The sequence below is a fragment of the Eleutherodactylus coqui genome, chromosome 11 (genome assembly GCF_035609145.1).
Source record: "Eleutherodactylus coqui strain aEleCoq1 chromosome 11, aEleCoq1.hap1, whole genome shotgun sequence".
NCBI classification, from domain to species: domain Eukaryota; kingdom Metazoa; phylum Chordata; class Amphibia; order Anura; family Eleutherodactylidae; genus Eleutherodactylus; species Eleutherodactylus coqui.
The window spans coordinates 66,603,505-66,622,297 of record NC_089847.1 but is presented as its reverse complement, the minus strand read 5'-3'; the positions used below and the strand labels follow the sequence as shown (position 1 = coordinate 66,622,297).

Genomic DNA, 18,793 nt, shown 5'->3' with positions numbered 1-18,793 from the left:
CACATAATCACTACAACTTATATACAAAGACCTCCCTAACTCCAGCAATAACGTCAAACGCCACACACGCTACACAAACAGAGCGCTGCACACATCCCATTGGAAGGAGGGGGTGACAAAGAGGGAGTAGGAGAAAAGAAAAGGAGGAAAGAAGAAATAAGACACTTAGGAGCAAAAAGGATGACCTCCTTTTAATGCACCCTTAGCCACACAAGACTCTACACGGTGGCTAAACCGTCAAGTGGACCCAAAAATCATCACCAACATCCTGAACAGAAAGGGAGGGAGTGAGAGAGAAAAAGACGAGAGAGAAGAAAGCCATTAATAGCGCAATCATGCGCCCCACGCAAACACAAACCAGACAGGGGAAAAATTCCCTACCCCCACAAACGAGCACAAAAAAACCTTAAAAATCACAAGACATCTCTGCTTCCTCAGATGAAAACTCCCGCTCTTCAATAGAGGATTCACAAAACTTATCACAACCAAACAGCGGAGATCCAAATCCGAACCGAAGCTCTACAACGAGCCCTATGCCCAATATCCCAGAAAATCTTTTAATTCAGATAGAATCACTGCTACAAAAAGAACTGTCCAAGACCTCTTCAGAAATAACAACAAAGCTCTCTGGAGAAATTCGAGAACTCAGCCAAAGAACAATCGCCCTCGAAGATAGGATGGACAACGCCACCGTAGTTCTTGAATCCCATGAAAAAGACATAGAACAGCTCCATGATGAAATTCACTATCTACATGACAAACTAGAAGAAGTAGAAAACAGAGCTCGTCGCGATAATATACGGATCCGTGGAGTCCCTGAATCGATAAAAGATTTTCAATCAACAATAACTGCACTATTCCAAGAGCTCTGCCCCAACATGCCAATCGACAGACTGGAATTCGACAGAATCCATAGAGCCCTGAGAGCACCAAACCCTAAAGGGCCTCCCAGAGACGTAGTGCTCAAGCTCCATTTTCACCGCACTAAGGAACAAATAATGTGCGCAGCTCGTTCCTCCCACAAACTAGTCTTCCAAGGATTCGACTACCAACTATATCCAGATTTGGCTCCCTCAACTCTCTCGAAAAGGAAAGCACTTAAGCCCTACCTACAAATTCTACAAAGAGAAAAAATACAATATAGATGGGGATTTCCATTTAAATTGACTTTCTCTTACCAAGATAAAGTACACACGATACTATCACCAGAAGGAGCCCGACGATGCTTTAAAGATTTTAACATCCAACAACCACCACCACAACCGAACTCCACAGACTTACCACCAGCCTCACCATCATCCTCAAGGCCCACCTCCGAAAACAAGAGGAAGAATTCAACAATCCCTTGAGACCAACGCAGCTGACCGACAAGGACTCCACGAAAATGAAGCACAGACGCAAGTAACCGTAATATATCTGTGAATTACCTTTCCTGCCCCCCCCCCTCTTTTTTTTTTTTTTATTATTTTTATTAATCCCCTCCTCCTTCTCCCCACTTTATTTATCTAGTAATATCACTCTTCCCACACCATCACCCCCTAACCTCCCACTAGGTCCACTTGAACCATCTCGCCCCAAGAACTATTACTTCATAACCCACCCGTTCTCAGAGTCGATGTGGCTACACCTCTGAAAACCACCCGAAAATATGAGACTCTTTCGGCATGCTGCCATTAAGACAGCGAAGCCTACAACCCTTAAAACAAATGTCAACAGTTGGCCATTACCTGTATGATCTCTCTCCCCCCCCCCCCCCCCGACCCCCTCTCCCGTGGGGTGGAGACCCTGAGACAGCTTTTTTTAGGTATAAATCTCACTATTTGCCATGGATTTAAAAATAATATCCCATAATGTCCAAGGATTTAACTCCCCTCAGAAACGCTCAAAGGCATTTCGATACTATAAGACCAAACGAGCAGATATAGTCTGCTTACAGGAAACCCATTTTTCCACCAATTCAGCACCACGCTACCTATCCCCCCAATACCCAACATTTTATTCAGCAAATGCATCTACTAAAACAAAAGGAGTAACTATCTGCTTCAGCAGATCAGTCCCTTTCTCACACTCCTCAACAACGGCGGACACTGACGGCCGTTACTTAATCTTAACAGGCTCTATTCAAGATGTACCAACAACCTTAGTCTCCTACGCCCCAAACTCGAGGCAAATTCAATTCTTCACAAAACTATTTGAAATAGTGGAAAGCATTAAAATAGGCACTGTCATTCTCTGCGGAGACTCAAACTGTATAGTTGACCCGGATCTGGATAGGAACTCCACCACTCTTCCAACTCCATCACTAATACCCCAGCACTCCATTTCCCATAAATTTAAATCCCTCCTCCAACAAAACCGCCTTGTGGATATTTGGAGAGAAGTAAACCCAACCACAAAGGACTACACACACTTTTCAGCCCCACACTCACTTTATAGAAGAATAGACCATATCCTGGTTCCTGACACATTCACGCCTCAAATACCACAATCAAAAATACTTTCAGTCCCCTGGTCAGATCACAGCCCAATGTCCATCTCTTGCAATTCCCTAATGTCTAAACCCACAAACACATCTTGGACCCTTAACGACTCCCTTATCTCAATGCCCGAAATAATAAACTTACTAGGGCCACAAATGGAAGAATACTTCCAAATAAACAGCCCTTCCGTCTCCTCTCCTGTCTCCCTCTGGGAGGCCCATAAAGTAGTCATACGAGGCCATTTGATACAAATGGCAGCACGCCGTAAACGAGAACGCCTAGCATTACAACAAAAACTAGAACAACAAGTCTCTCAATTAGAAGAAACTGCCAAAAAACACCCAACTAAAAAAAAACTTCAGGCACTCTCACGCGCCAAAACTGAACTAGACCTCTGCCTTACAGACATAATAGAAAGGAAACTACGATGGTCACGCCAACGGTTTTACGTCTTTAACAACAAACCCACTACGCCACTAGCACGTAGACTACGTACACAACCAGACACAAAATCATTCTACAAACTACGCACAAACCAAAATACAATAACGGCCAACCCAATTACTATAACTCAAGAGTTTCAAAAATTTCTAAAGAAACTTTACTCCCAACAACACGCCATCCCACAAGAAGAAATTACTTCTTACCTACAAGAAATATCCTTCCCCAGACTAAAGACAACAACTCTTGAACACTTAGCCTCTGAGATCACCCACGAAGAAGTGATAAACGTCATCAAAACAATTAAGAGCAGCAAACGACCAGGCCCAGACGGCTTTTCCGCCCCATACTATAAGAAATTTTCCCCAATCCTAACCCCCCACCTAGTAAACTACTTCAATGCAATAAAGGAAGGTAACCACGTCGGCCAAACAGCTCTACTGGCCACAATATCTATGATACCGAAACCAGATAAAGACCCACTAAACATTCAAAACTATCGTCCCATATCTTTAATAAATGTCGACGTAAAAATCCTTACGAAAATTCTTGCGGAACGCCTGAACACAGCCCTCCCCTCAATAATAGGAGGAGACCAAGTAGGTTTCGTCCCTGGTCGACAAGCCCCTGACAGCATCAGAAGAAATCACTCACCTCACACACCTTTGCAGGACTCGAAAAATTCCAGCGATGCTCTTATCCCTCGACATCAACAAAGCTTTTGACACACTGAGTTGGGACTTTCTGTTCTCGACCCTTGAACACTGGGGGCTCCCGGGCGGGTTCCTCTCCTGGATCCGGTCACTATATACTCACCCTAAAGCCTCCGTACGCTACCGAGGCTTTTGCTCGGATACATTCCGGATCTACCGGGGGACTCGCCAGGGCTGCCCACTATCCCCCTTACTCTTTATCATGGCCATGGAAGCATTAGCCATCAAAATTCGAAACACAAACATAAAAGGAATTGAAATAGCCTCAGTTCATCACAAACTCAAGCTAATAACTTCCCCCCACATCTCCCTACCTAACCTTATGCAAGAGTTATCCAGATTCGGGTCAATATCGGGTTTAACCATTAACCAAACTAAATCAAAAGCATACAATCTTACTTTACCCCCCGAAACATTAAACACACTCCAGGGGAACTTCCCCTTCCAATGGGCGACGGGCTCCTTGGGCTACCTGGGCATCCAACTAACGAACGATTACGTATCTATATATGGCCAAAACTATATCCCTCTCCTCCGTAAGATGAGGATACTTCTGGAGTCGCTATCACATTTCTTGGATAGGAAGAGTTAACGCATTGAAAATGACACTCCTTCCTAAACTACTATACTACTTTCGAGCACTCCCGATTCGAGTACCTGGCCACCTACTAAAGACTCTCCAACTAATATCCCTCCGATTTGTATGGAACGGAACGATCACGAGAGTAACACGATCCACCTTATACAGACACAGACGGAGAGGAGGTCTGGGAGTCCCAAACTATTTAAAATACTACCAGGCGGCCCAGGTGGCCCAATTGGCCCTTTTTCATTCTACTCACAACACCCCACTATGGGTATCCCTGGAGGCCACGGAAATACACCCCCTCACAATAGACGCCCTGCTATGGACCCCTCCCAAATATAGACCAACAATCACTAACCCAATAGTCAACCACTCCCTCCACATATGGGACTCCATAAAATACTCGGGGAAATTGATATCCCCCCACTTACCCCTTGCGCCACTAATACGCAACCCTATGTTCTTACCAGGCAAGGAGTCGCCACAATCATTCGCAAACTGGACAATGTCAGGTCTCACTAAAGTATACCAACTATATACGGCAAATGGACCAATTTCTTTCCCCTCATTACAAGAAAGGCACAAAATACCATCATCGGAAATCTTCCGGTATTTGCAAATAAAACACTTTATTTCCACTCTTCTCAAAAACGTAGACTCCCCACTAACCTTAACACCATTTGAAAGACATTGCTACAAAAACCCACATGCGAAAGGCCTCATATCAACGATCTACTCAGATCTAATACATTCCTCCTTCCGAACACAACTCCCATATACAACCCGATGGGAAAGAGATCTCGGAAAAACCCTCTCAGAGGAGGAATGGGCCCAGATATGGGACGCCACCAACAGTAGCGCTAGAAACATATTAATGATGGAAACATCCTTTAAAGTCCTATTCCGCTGGTATCTAACCCCAGATCGCGTTGCCCACGCGATCCCCGGAAGGTCTCCCAACTGCTTTCGTGGATGTTTAACCTCAGGAGACATGCTCCAGATCTGGTGGACTTGTCCTAGAGTGAAAAGGCTTTGGATTAGAGTCTACTCTCTAATATACTCAGTTACAAACTACAACATCCGCAAGGACCCCTGGGAGGCCCTCCTAAACAAACGTATAAATAACATCCCTTCTGACTCCAGAAAACTAATATCCTTTTTCTTCCTAGCCACGAAGCAGGTAATTGCACACTCATGGCAAAAAGCCTCGTTAGACTTCACCGAAGTTAAACGTAGACTAGACTGGTACCTAACAAATGAAAAACTAACCTCCATCTTATCTGACAAACACGAAAAGTTCCTAAAAATATGGTCCCCATGGTTGGAATATTCACTTCCCTCACAAAACAATAGGTTCCTGCCCTCCCTATAAGAGTTACGAAATAGAGAGGGAAATAAACAAACAAAACAATAAAAAGGGGAAAACCTTCTCAACCAACTGAAAAGCTACACTGTAGCAAAACACATGGACCAGGACTGTCTCTGGCAATCTTCGCCCCGCGGGAAACACCCAAGCTGTCCCTGTCACCACCCCCCCCCCCCCCCTCGTCACCTCCCCTGCCTTGTCTACCCCTCATGTTCTCCAACCCCTTCTACATCACCAAGTTGGGCCCTGGCCAGGCCGATTATTCTATACACTGTTTCTCTTAATGAATACTGCAAATTAAGACTGAGCTGAGATACTACAAAAAACACCATGCTGAAGGCTCTCTGGTGTGCATCCCCTCAGTCTCCTCCATTTCATTGTAGACACTGCTTATTGTAAATCTGCATGATTGTACCACTTTTCAGCGAAATGTCTACCACTTTGTTGTAAAACCTTAATAAAATACAAGTTAAAAAAAAAAAAAGGGAATGAAACCTTAATTTACATCTAATGTAAATAGGAGAATCAATCCTATAAGTGGAACCAAACCCGAACTCACATCTAGTGTAATAACAAATAGGACCCTTGTACATCTTTATCTACGAGGTCCTGCACGCGCCCGCTATCTATAGTACCACACTATCACAAGGTGGCTTTGGGTCTTTCCCACTGTCACCTGGACTAATTTTCCTGGTACATAACAGGCTCCTAACATCCATCCCGAGCCCATTAATTTAGGGAGAGATCTTTACACTATTTGGCCACTGGGGGCATTTGTGCACGGCCCCACAGTGACTTTGCTTGAAGTATATGTGAGTTGGTCGCCAAGAGTATAACATCTAAATTGGCCACCAACCCATATAGCATGCTACCCATTGTTGGTTTTGTTTTTTGTTCTATGACAGGTGTGCCCTAAAGTGGTATATGTTTTTTAGCATTCTATAATAAAATTATTTATTTTAAATCAGTCTAAACTGTGAAGGGTGGCAAGGAAATTCAGTACAAACACATCAGCCACTAGCAGCACATACACTTAGTATTATGAAAAATAATAAACACTTGCCCGTCAAGGCACTAACAGTAGTACCCTCACTATTAACACAGTGGCCTAGCGCCACTACATGTATCAAGCAGGGTGTCAGTTTCAAGGCGTCTTTCCCTGTCAGACTTATAGCTGTACCGCAGCCTGGTCTCCCACAGACATCAGGCTTTCAGCCCCACTCACCGCAGCCTTCAGTCACTGTTCCAGGCTCTCGGCTACCTTTAGTAGCCAGGAGAAAGGAGATTTTAAATTTCCCGAGCCCTACCCAGCTTCTGTGCTTGCGTCCACCATTTTGCTGATGGGTGCATGCGCCGAAACTGGGGAAAGGTCCGCGGATAAGGATTACGTCAGGGGACATCACCGGAGGCCTTAAGTAATTTCACCTCACAGATCAGATCAGATCGAATCCATGACGGGAAGTGAAACTTTAACGTTTACGTGATTGGCGTTATCCATTGGATAACAGCGATCACATGACCAAGGACCGCGTATCGTGGCCCCCGGTGATATCTTCAGGCTCTCAGCTTCGCTTGGTAACCAGGAGCAGGGAGATTTTAAATTACCCCGGCAATCCGCTGCTTTTTTGCACGAGTACGCTTTTTTGACAACGGGCATGTGCGCAGAAGTCGGGGCAAGGTCCGTGGATGAATATGGGGGCCTTAGGTATGCAATTTCATCTCCCCTCACGGATATGATCCTTCAAAAAAGATGAAACTTAAAACTTTTTTTCCTGTTTTTACAATTTTTTTTTTAACTTTACATGATCACCATTATCCATTGGATAACGGCGATCATGTGACCAGCAACCACATACAGCTAGCCAGAAGCAGAGAGATTTTCAATCTCCTGGGCCGCCGAGTAGTTTCAGCTCCCCTCATGGATCCGATCCGTGAGGGAAGCTGAGACTAACTTTTTTTCCCCTTTTTATATACTTTCATACCGTTATCCATGACTGAGGGGGGGGGGGGGGGTCGCATATCGCAGCCCCCCATAACATCTTCAGGTTGTCGGCTACCTCTGTCAGCCATCAGCGGGAGCTGTCATGTTCACAGCCTCTGCAGCTTTAATCCCCAGGGCAAGAGTGTTATAAAGGCCCTGGGGATTAAAGCCCACAAAACCAGAACGTAAAAACATGGGGCGGCGGTCACTAAGGGGTTAATGAACCGAAACAACACTAACAGTGGGCAAAAATTTCTCCAGAACTTTGTGACAGACTGATAAAGTCACCCAAAAAAGGTGGTTCTATAAACTATTGATTCATGTGGTGTACTTAATTCTGTATTTTGACTTAATTTTTGTTAAATAAATAATGATAAACAATGCTAAAGTATAATTTGTCATGTGTTGTTGTTTATCTGAGGTTGTTTACCTAATTTTAAGACCTTCTATAAAGACAAGATTTTTTTAAAATTATTTTCGGAAACTAAAACCATAAAATTCAAAGTGGGTGTACTTAGCGTTTCTCATGACTGCACTTTTTTTTGCATGGCCATAATCTATTACATTTTCCGTTTACAGAGCTGTATGGGGCTTGCACTTCTGCGATATGAGCTGATGTTTTCATTGATATCATTTTGAGGAACAGATGACTTTTTGATTGCTTATATTATGCTTTATGGGGGGTGAGAAGTAGGAAAAATCCTGCAACTTTAACATTGCTTTTTATATTTTTTTTGTTATGCAGTTTACTACAGTATAAAACAAAATAACTCTATTCTTTGGGTTATTAAAATTATTGCAATATCAAATTTATATATGCATTTTTATATTTTCCCAGTTTTGCACAATATTAGCATTTTTCATAGAGAATATTTTCTGCATTAGCAGATTCAGAGAATCATAACAGAAATACTTAATTCATATAGTTTTTGTACGTTTTGCTACTTTTGCTTACCCCCCCCCCCCCCACCCCAAAGACATACACTTTTGTTCTCAATTTTGTGCCACCGTATTCAGAGAGCCATAATGGTTTTATTTTTCCAGTGAATAGTTCCAAATTTTTGACAGATGAGTGCACATTGTCATTGGTATTAGGGAACAGACTTTTATTGCATGTTTTAGGATGCAAGGAGTACAAAAAAAAAAAAAAAACAACTCTGCCATAGTTTTTATTCTTTGCTCTTATGCCGTTCACCATGCAGTATAAATGACATGTTAACCTTATTCTGCGGGACAGTACGATTATGGGGACACCAAATCTATATAGCTTTTTATATTTCATCAACTTTGTACAATAAACCTTTTTCACTGCCATATTTAAAAGAGCCATAATTTGTTTTCGTTTTTTAGTCTACGAAGTTCTATGAGGTCTTACTGTTTGTGAGTTGTTTTCATTAGTATGATTTTGGAGTGCATATGACTTTTTGTGAGATAGAATGATCAGAAACTGTAATTGTGGTATGTATTTTTCTTTTTTACCGTACACACCGTGCAGGATATAAATGGTGTGTAAAAATGGTGGCAAACTTGAGGAATCACTGATGCGCTCAACAGATAGTCGAAAGTCATGCTTGATGTCGATAGATGACAGGAACTCCTCCAGATCCATGGACGCCATGTCAGATATCAGCAACTTCATGTGGAAGTGACGAACCTTGACATACTGATTCAAACTTCATCAAATCCAGAAAGTGGCTGATTTTTTTCGCTTGTTTGTTTTTTTCGGCCAGGAAGAGATTGGAATAGAACCCATTGAAGTGTTCTAAGGGAGGGACAGCCACAGTTGCTCCCTAAGTGGATAGCGTGTGCATCGCTTGAGCTAAAACACTGGCCTTTAAAGGAGACCCTGGAATATTGGAGGTGAAGAAGCAATTTGGAGGTGGAGTAGGGAACCTGGAAGATTGTCTCCAGTGAGAAGGTTTGGTTTGCTTTTAGGGTCTACAACAGGTGAAGTAATGTGTAGGAGACTCGTCTCAGTCAGACACATTTAGAAACGGTTGATTGGTAGTACAGTCCAACTTGTGTATGATAGCGGAGGACACTTTAGCGAGGTTCGATACTGCATGTGACAGACAGTGCACCATTCCAATTCAGCAGCCCGAGGTTAGGCAGGAAGGTTACGGTTAGTGGTTCTATGGCAGCCTGCATTGATAGAAGACACTTATGACAAAAAATTGGGTCAGACTGTTTGCACAGAAATTTTGCATGCAGCTAGAGCATGGAAGAGTGTGGCTTTAGTTGTGCCATCTGGAGACTTCAGGTCTGGAGATGGACATGGTTGTTAAGGATATGGACAGTAGCTTAGAGCACTGCTATATAAGCCTATTGCTAAGGACCCTGCAGCAGGAACAATAGGAGAGTCGGACAAATCTTTCCTGGTCCGGAGTTGACGCTTTAGTAAAGTTTGACAGGGAGTTTGCAATTGTGAGCTTGAGATGCACCTAGTTGCTACACTTTGGAGACACAAAAAAACACACCCCAGAGGCGCCACTGGTCTCAGCATGCCTGGTGATAAGAGCTGAGTTGTGGTGCATATAGTAGAGGACCTGAGGGCGAATCTTCAAAGGAAAGTAGGCAGGAGCCAATGGTAGGATGAAGTAGTGGCACAGAAAAAGAGGATTAGAGGAATAAAGTCCTCCCTCAAGAGGGGCCGCTCTGGATTGGACAGGGAGTTTTACTGAGTCTGTCCCGTAGGATGCAGCCTAACTAGGTTTAAAGCCTGGGACTGGAGTAATGTTGTGCGTACGAAAAATGGGCGGCACCCTGGTGAGCATGATCGCCTGCAGCCGAGTGCAGTCACTCCCAAAGTAGTGAGCACCATGATAATGGTGCACATATTATCACTGTTTGCAGCGATCCCGCCCCTGACATGATGCTGTTTGATATTGGACAATCCAACACCACCAGTTTTATACCTATTGAATAGGAATCCTCCTGGACGACCCATTGTTTTAGGTATAAATAATATCTATCTAGGAAGATTAGTTGAATATACCTTGAAACCAATAATTGAATCATTGCCCTTTTTTTTTTTTAAAGATACTACAGACATTTTGAAGAAAATGGATGATCTCCAACTAGATGATATGCCTCTGTCAGAGAAAGTCCAAATGTGAACCAGATATATTGATGACATTTTGTTCATTTGGCAGGGGTCGATTAGTGACCTCGATGTATTTGTGACCACTCTTAACCCTTTAGTGACGGCCCCATCGGGAAACTACGTCCTGCCTGAGTGGGCTTTAATCCTAGAGGACGTAGAATTATGCGTCCTCTTAGGATTAATGCCCCTCAGACTCTAGATGTGACAGCTACATGCTGTGGGTGCCCGCAGGTAGCCAAAAGCATGGAGCTGTCATCCCGGGCTGCGAGCAGTCCCCCCCAGTAATGCGATCGGCGCTATCCAATCGATAGCGCCGACCGCATAAAAGTTTTTAAAAAGTGAAAGATTCAGCTGCCCTCATGGATCGGATCCATGGGGGCAGCTGACATTACTCACCCCCGACCGCCGCACTGCTTCCCGCTGTCCTGGTCCTCCGGGCCCCGAAGCCGGTCTTCTGCGCATGCGCGCCAGACGGCATTACGTCAGAAGGCCCGGAGCCGCAGTAAATTTAAAATCTCCTGGCTCCCGGCTCCTGTAGGTAGCCGGGCGGCAGGAGATGTTAGCGGTGCCCGGTACCGCAATCGCCGTTATCCAATGGATAACGGCGATCGCGGAAAAGTGCAGAAAAGTTTTTTAAAAAGTTAAGTTTCACCTCCTCTCATGGATTCGATCCATGAGGGGAGGTGAAAATACTCGCCTCGGTCCTCCCCGATGTCCCGGTACCTGAAATCCCCTTCTGCGCATGCGCGCCCAACGTAAATCATTGGGCGCGTGCACAGATGGGCTCGAGCCCCGGGAAATTCAAAATCCCTCTGCTCCTGGCTACCATGTGTAGCCAGGAGCAGAGAGATTCCATCGGGTACATGATCACTGTTATCCAATGGATAACAGTGATCATGTAAAGTTAAAAAAGTGTAAAAAACTTTAAAAAAGTTAAAAAGTTTTAAAAAGTTCACAAAAGGCTTAAGTTTCATGTCCCCTCACGGATCATATCCGTGAGAGAGGATGAAAGTACGTACGTAAGGCCCCCGGACTTATTCGCGGACCTTACCCCAGCTTCTGCGCACACGCCCGTCGTCAAAATGGCAGACGCATGCACAAAAGCTGTAGATTGCCAGGATAATTTAAATTCTCCCTGCTTCTGGCTACAAAACTGAGCCAAGAGCCCGGAAATTTCACGGGGGCCGCGGTGAGTGGTTCCTGGTCACGTGTTCGCCGTTATCCAATGGATAATGGCGGTCACATAAAAGTAAGAAAAAAAATTGAAGTTTCATCTCCCCTCACCGATGCGATCGGTGAGAGGAAATTAAGCTTTTTACCAGAGGCCTTCGTATTTGAACCCCAACGCAATCCTCCTTCATGGCGATTGCCGGCAAAATGCCGGACACATGTGCAGGAGTTGGGGAGCCCAGGAAATTTAAAATCTCCTTGCTCTCAGTGACCAACGGTCGCCGAGAGCCTGGAGCAGTGACAGGTGGCCTTGTTGAGCGGTCCCCGGTCCCGAATAAAAAAAGAAGCGATCTAACATAGGTCGGTCTCACATGACCAGATAGGAATTACGGATTCCGCATGCGTCTGATCCGCGCTAATTCGCAGATCAATCGCATTGGATTACACAATTCCGTTCACATTAGTGGGTTGGAATTGTGTAATCCACTCGCAGAAAAGAGAACACAGCAGGTTCTATTTTACTGCGGATATCCGCAACATAGAGCCTATTGTGCTCCATGGTCGTGGATATACCTGCAGCCCATACGCAACCACATTATGTACGGGCTGCGGGTACCCGAATCATCGCTAAGTGACGGTGCGGGAAATACAAACAAAAAAAGGTGTACTGCGCATGACCGCCCGTGTAAGTACACAGTTATGCACAGTACATTAAGCGGCCGTACGCAGGGTCACAGCCGGGCTCACAGCAGGGACCCGCGGCGGGCCTCCGCAAGCGGATTCCACCTACGGCTGTGTGAGCCCGGCGTTATTCAGACCGCTACCTGTAATACGTATTTTACAAGAAGCCCCGGGAACGCTCGCCTTCATGCAGTTCCAGGAGCAGCTTGTTGAGCGCCTTCTGTGTGAGACTGCCACACCTCCGCAAGCTTATGAAGACTCACGGAACGCGACTTTTTACACCCCATACCTGCCACTGAGCTCAAGAAATGACCCCCAAAAAGCATGAGAGGAGGGGGGATACCCGGTTTTATGGCCCCATGGGCCCATTCCAACCAGCCTCCGTAATTACCCGTGTCTTAGGAAATACCACACAGTTCACATTATTACTTTTATCTAAGATTTGGGGAACGCCTAAAAGGGCAGGGAGGGGGGGGGGTATTTTTAGGGAGTCAATTTTTATTCCGTACAAATGAGCAATGGGGCCTGGAATTTATTCAGTTGTGCCCTGCAATCCAACGGGTGTTCCCTCCTTTATAGGCCTTGCCATGGGTCCTGTAAGTAAATTAGGGCCACAATGGGTATGTTTCTGAACACGGGACAAACGGGGGTATCCATTTTGGGGTGAACGTCTTCATTCCTATGTACGCTGTACAAAAAAACCTGTTTTTAAATTGAAATAATTGCCAAAAAAAATTGAAAATCGTCATTTTTCCTTCTGCTTTGCTTAGATTAATTCAAATACTGTGGGGTCAAAATACGCAGTACACCCCTAGATAAATTTGTTAAGCGGTCTAGTTTTCAAAATGGGGTCATTTGAGGGGGTTTAATTATCGTTTTGGCCGCTCAATGGCTCTATAAGTGGGAAATGGGGCCTGGAATTTATTCAGTTGTACCCTGAAATCCAACAGGTATTCCTTTCATTGTAGGCCTTGCCATGTGTCCTGTAAGTCTATTAGGGCCACAATGGGTATGTTTCTGAAAACGGGACAAACAGGGATATCCATTTTGCGGTGAAAGTCTTCATTTATATGTGTGCTGTACAAAAAAAACTGTTTAAATTGACACAATTGCCCAAAAAATGAAAATCGTAATATTTTCCTACTGCTTTGCTTAGAGCTATTCAAAGATTGTAGGGTTAAAATACACAGTACACCCCTAGATGAACGCGTTAAGGGGTCTAGTTTTTAAAATGGGGTCATTTGTGGGGGTTCTCTATAGGCCGCTCAAGAGCTCTACAAGTTGGCTATGGGGCATAAAAGGCCTTCAAGCAAAATTTACGTTCTAAAAGCCACCGACTACTCCTTTCATTTTGGGCCCCGTTGTGCATCCAGACATAAGATTAGGGCCACAATGAGTATGTTTCTGAAAACAGCACAAACAGGGGTATCCATTTTGGGGTGCAAGTCTTCCTTCATATGTGTGCTGTACAAAAAAAAGCTGTTTTTAAAATGACAGAATTGCCAGAAAAACGAAAATCCAAATTTTTTCCTTTTGCTTTGCTTCAATTCATTCATTTCACTTGCGGTGAAAGTCTTCATTTATATGTGTGCTGTACAAAAAAACTGTTTAAATTGACGCAATTGCCCAAAAAATGAAAATCGTAAGATTAGGGCCACAATGAGTATGTTTCTGAAAACAGCACAAACAGGGGTATCCATTTTGGGGTGCAAGTCTTCCTTCATATGTGTGCTGTACAAAAAAAAGCTGTTTTTAAAATGACAGAATTGCCAGAAAAACGAAAATCCAAATTTTTTCCTTTTGCTTTGCTTCAATTCATTCAAAAACTGTGGGGTCAAAATATGCAGTACACCCCTAGATAAATTCGTTAAGGGGTCTAGTTTTCAAAATGGTGTCATTTGTGGGGGTTCCCTATGGTTTTGGCCGCTCAAGAACTCAAGTGGGCAATGGGGCCTAAAAGGACTTCAAGCAAAATCTATGTTCTGAAAGCTACCGATTACTCCTTTCATTTTGGGCCCCGTTGTGCACGCCAATATCAGATTAGGGCCACAATGGGTATATTTCTGAACATCGGACAAACAGGGGGATCCATTTTGGGGTGTAAATCCTCATTTTCATGTAAACTGTAGGAAAAAAATGTCTTTAAAATGACATATTTGCAAAAATATGAAATTTTATTTTTCTCCTTTAAATTGAATTAATTCCTGAAAAAAAACTGTGGTGTCAAAATACTCATGCCACCCCTCAGTAAATACATTAAGGCGTGTAGTTTTTAAAATAGGATCATTTGTGGGGGTATCTATTATTCTGACACTCATGAGCCTTTCCAATCTTGACTTGGTATAGGAAAACAAAGTGTTCTTCAAAATGCTGAAAAGTAATGTTAAATCTGTATGTCTCCTAAATGGTTAAAAAAAAAACACAAAAGTTTTTCAAATGTGCATCCAGAATAAAGTAAACTGATGGAAATATATACCTTAGCAAAAATTTGTACAGTATGTTTGCACATATTTGCGTAATTACAGTTGAAAATATGAAAAAATGACAATTTTTTTACAATTTTCCCAATATTGGCACTTTTAATAAATATTCATAAATACTATCAGACTATTTTTTCCACCTATATGAAGTACAACATGTGGCGAAAAAACAATGTCAGAATCACTTGGATATGTAAAGCCTTTACGGAGTTATGCTATGTTAAGTGACACGTCAGATTTTCTAAATTTGGCTCTGTCACTAAGGCGCAAACAGGCTTCGTCACTAAGGGGTTAATGATAATGATCTTAACATTAAATTGACATATAGATATGATAGAGCGAACAACATCCAAAAATTCGATATTCTGTTTATCGATGACAGGGGGTTTATTAAATCTGACATCTTTAGTAAAACCAACGGCAGTGAATTCCATATAACATGCTAACTCATCCCACCCAGACCCACTTAAATGGAATATTACGGTTGGCCAATTCCTTCGATTAAGGCGTATTTGTTCAGATGAACCCACCTTCGAACTGAGAGCCATGAAGATGAGTAATGGGTTTCGGGAAAGACGGTACGACCAGCAATCTATTAGGAAAGGCTATTTTCGGGCTAAAAATACTAAATGTCAGTCTTTATTAAGATTAGAACCACACCCCATAGAAAATCATAGCGTAAGATTTATCACACAATACAATACAGGATGGTGTGAGAGGAGACGAATATTAAACAAATATTGGAAAATTCTCAGGATAGATACCGATCTAAGGAAAAGATTACTAGAAAGATTATTGATCACATACCGTAAATCACCAAATTTGGAAAATTATCTTGTGAAGAGTCAATTTACTCCTAATCAAACTACAGTTTTGTCAACAAAGGGCCCCAGATGGGGAAGCTGACCATCAGTACTAGAGGGGGAGAATGAAAAAAATTCTTCCCCAGAAGGAATGTAGATGGATCTATACTCTCAATAGTTACCCCTTATAGCCTAAATGAGAACATCAGTTTTGTTCCATTTCTGTAGAGCCTCTCTCAAAATCTGACATCAACATCTTTGAATGTTTTTTTATAAAATTTTTAATATATGTACAAGTCTTTTTTAATTTCTGTTTTTTATTGTTTTAACTGTTTGTGTAGTATTGGTGTTGGTCTAATTTAAATAATTCAACTATTACTTTTTTTCCCTCTCAGATATACATGAAATTATCACTCTGTGGTATTTGTTTTCTATCTTCCAGGTGATGAACCTAATGCAACATCCAATTGGACTTGTTTGACTTGTTGTTTTAGGATAGGCGTTCAGCCCCTTACTTTTTGGTTTTTTCACTCATGTATCCCTTTCCTGATGCATATATTTTTGGATACTTTTTCTTTTCTTTTCACTTTTGCACCACACTTGGGGAGAACTGTGTGACACTTTTATTCACTTTATTATTTCCCCCTTTTTTCAAATCATCTTATCTAGGTTTTTTGATGTCTTAGAATATAATTCACATATTACGATTGATTTAACTGGTAGAGGTCTTGATTAGCATGTGAAACAACTTTGTATTTATATTTTGTGAGATCAGACAGTCTTTATTTATTGCCTTGCGTTGTCTGGCTTTTATTGCATATGACTAACGCCGCCTGCACACGAGCGGAAATCCCGCCGCGGGATTTCCCGCGGGATTTCCGCCGCTGAAAGCCTGCATAGGAGTGCATTAAAATACGCACTCCTATGCAGACGGCCGCGGTTTGGCCGCGCGAAATCTCGCGCGGCAAACAAACCGCGGCATGTTCTAATTTTCTGCGGGGCACGCACTCACCCGGCCGCCGGCTCCGGTCTGCGCATGCGCCAGCTGCGCGGCAGCCGGCACATGAAAGAGCCGGGGCCGCCAGGCGCGGGTGAGTACGCGCTCGTCCCTGCAGGCGCTCGGGTCGGATCGCGCGGCGAGAATTCTCGCTGCCGGATCCGACCCGCTCGTCTGCAGGCGGCCTAAATAGATACACTATTAAAAATTGGATAACAATATATACATCATGGATAAATTCTTTATTCCATTATTCAAGTCCTGCTCCTGTATATCCAGATACTCTTTTTCTCCTGCTACATGTTTTTAATTATTGTCCTGTTTTGTAATAAAGTTAATTTATTTTAAATATTCTAAGCTTTATCTGTGGATTCCCTTTTGTGTTCTCATGATGATGCTGCAGTAGCTATACCCACGGTCTTTAGCTGTATCCCCCCTCAATGACATGAACGAAAACAAAAAGTACCAATAAAAACTACAACTTGCGATGCAAAAGTCAAGCCCTCACAAAGCCCCAAAAACGGAAAAATAAAAATGTATGGGTCTCAGAATATGTTAACAGATAACAATTCAAAAAAAGGGTTAGAGGCTTAATTTTTTTTAAACCAGTTAAAACGATATCAGTCTGGTATCCCTGTAATAGTATTGAGCCACAAAAAAAATGAACAAGTCATTTTTAATACATTATGATCACTATAAAAACTAAATCCATAGAACAATGGCGCAACTGCATTTTTCCACATTTTACGCCATTCAAAATTTTTTAAAAGTTTTACATCACATTAAATTGTACCATTATGAAAGACAACTTGTACTGCAAAAGAAACAAGCCCTCATACTTGTATGGCAAATAAGCCCTAGCTGCAGGGAAAAAAAAAGTATACACCAACTTAGAAGCGCTGTTATCTCCGGCACATCTTCTGCCAGTCTCCAGCACGGTTCTTCTTTATCTCTTCAGGCCGGGGATGTTGCATGATACAAAATATTGCACATGTGAATTAACCCATAGGAAAGCATGGGCTTCACATACATGCGATTTGTAGAATTGTAGCAACACAACAAAATAGCGCGACTCTGTTGCCCGTGTGAACAAGGCCTTAGTGTAAACATTTTTCTGTTGATCATGAACATGTACTCCCCAATGCTGTTTCTAACAACTAAGAATGCAGCTATATCCTCCTTCATGACATACTGTGGTGCTTCACCACTGCCTCAGAGCATATACCGCTGGAAAACCAAGTCAGTAAGTGTGATGGTTCTTTTGGAAACTAAAATAAAAGTTCCACATATAAAAGCCACAACTGAGGATTTTACATGCAATTTTTCTAGCCATGGTTTTCCCCACTGAACTCCAATATGATAAAATTATATCATGTAACTGGAAAATGTAGATATGTTCAAAAACATGGCAAACGTACAAAAGTATGCAGAATGAGGTGAGATTTGGCCAACTCATACCCTCCACCTTCCTCCAAATCTAAAGTGACAGGTAGACTTCCTGTTACTCCTCTATTTCTCTAGGATATTGAAAGTGATTACATAACGGCAGAAGGGAAATTTCAAGAATAGATTTTTACATTCTGAGTGGGTTACTCCATAAATCTAGTGCTATCCTTAAAAAGTTTATTTCCAAGTGATTTTTTAACTATCAGGCTGGCAATGACCCAAAATATTAAAAGAGCCTATAATTACTGAAATGTGAGACCTGTAGCTCCAGCGTGCAACACTTCCATTTTCCCTGCTGGCACTCTGTTACCGGGCTGCAGTCAGCCTGTTTGAGGAATGTCACAGTGTACAGCAGCCAGGGAAATACCTCTTTTATTACTTTTGGACATGGCCAACAAGACTTAGAATCATAGAATGGTAGAGTTGGAAGGGACCTCCAGGGTCATCAGGTCCAACCCCCTGCTCAGTGCTGGATTCACTAAATCATCCCAGACAGATATTTGTCCAGCCTTTGTTTGAACACTTCCATTGAAGGAGAACTCACCC

At 42.8% G+C, this 18,793-nt stretch overlaps 1 protein-coding gene across 4 annotated transcripts in view; it reads right to left on the bottom strand.

Annotated features, from left to right (window-relative positions):
- The window catches only part of PACS1 (phosphofurin acidic cluster sorting protein 1), a 141,887-nt gene that overhangs the window by 42,181 nt on the left and 80,913 nt on the right, over positions 1 to 18,793 (bottom strand). The gene's annotated exons all lie outside the window — the stretch shown is intronic.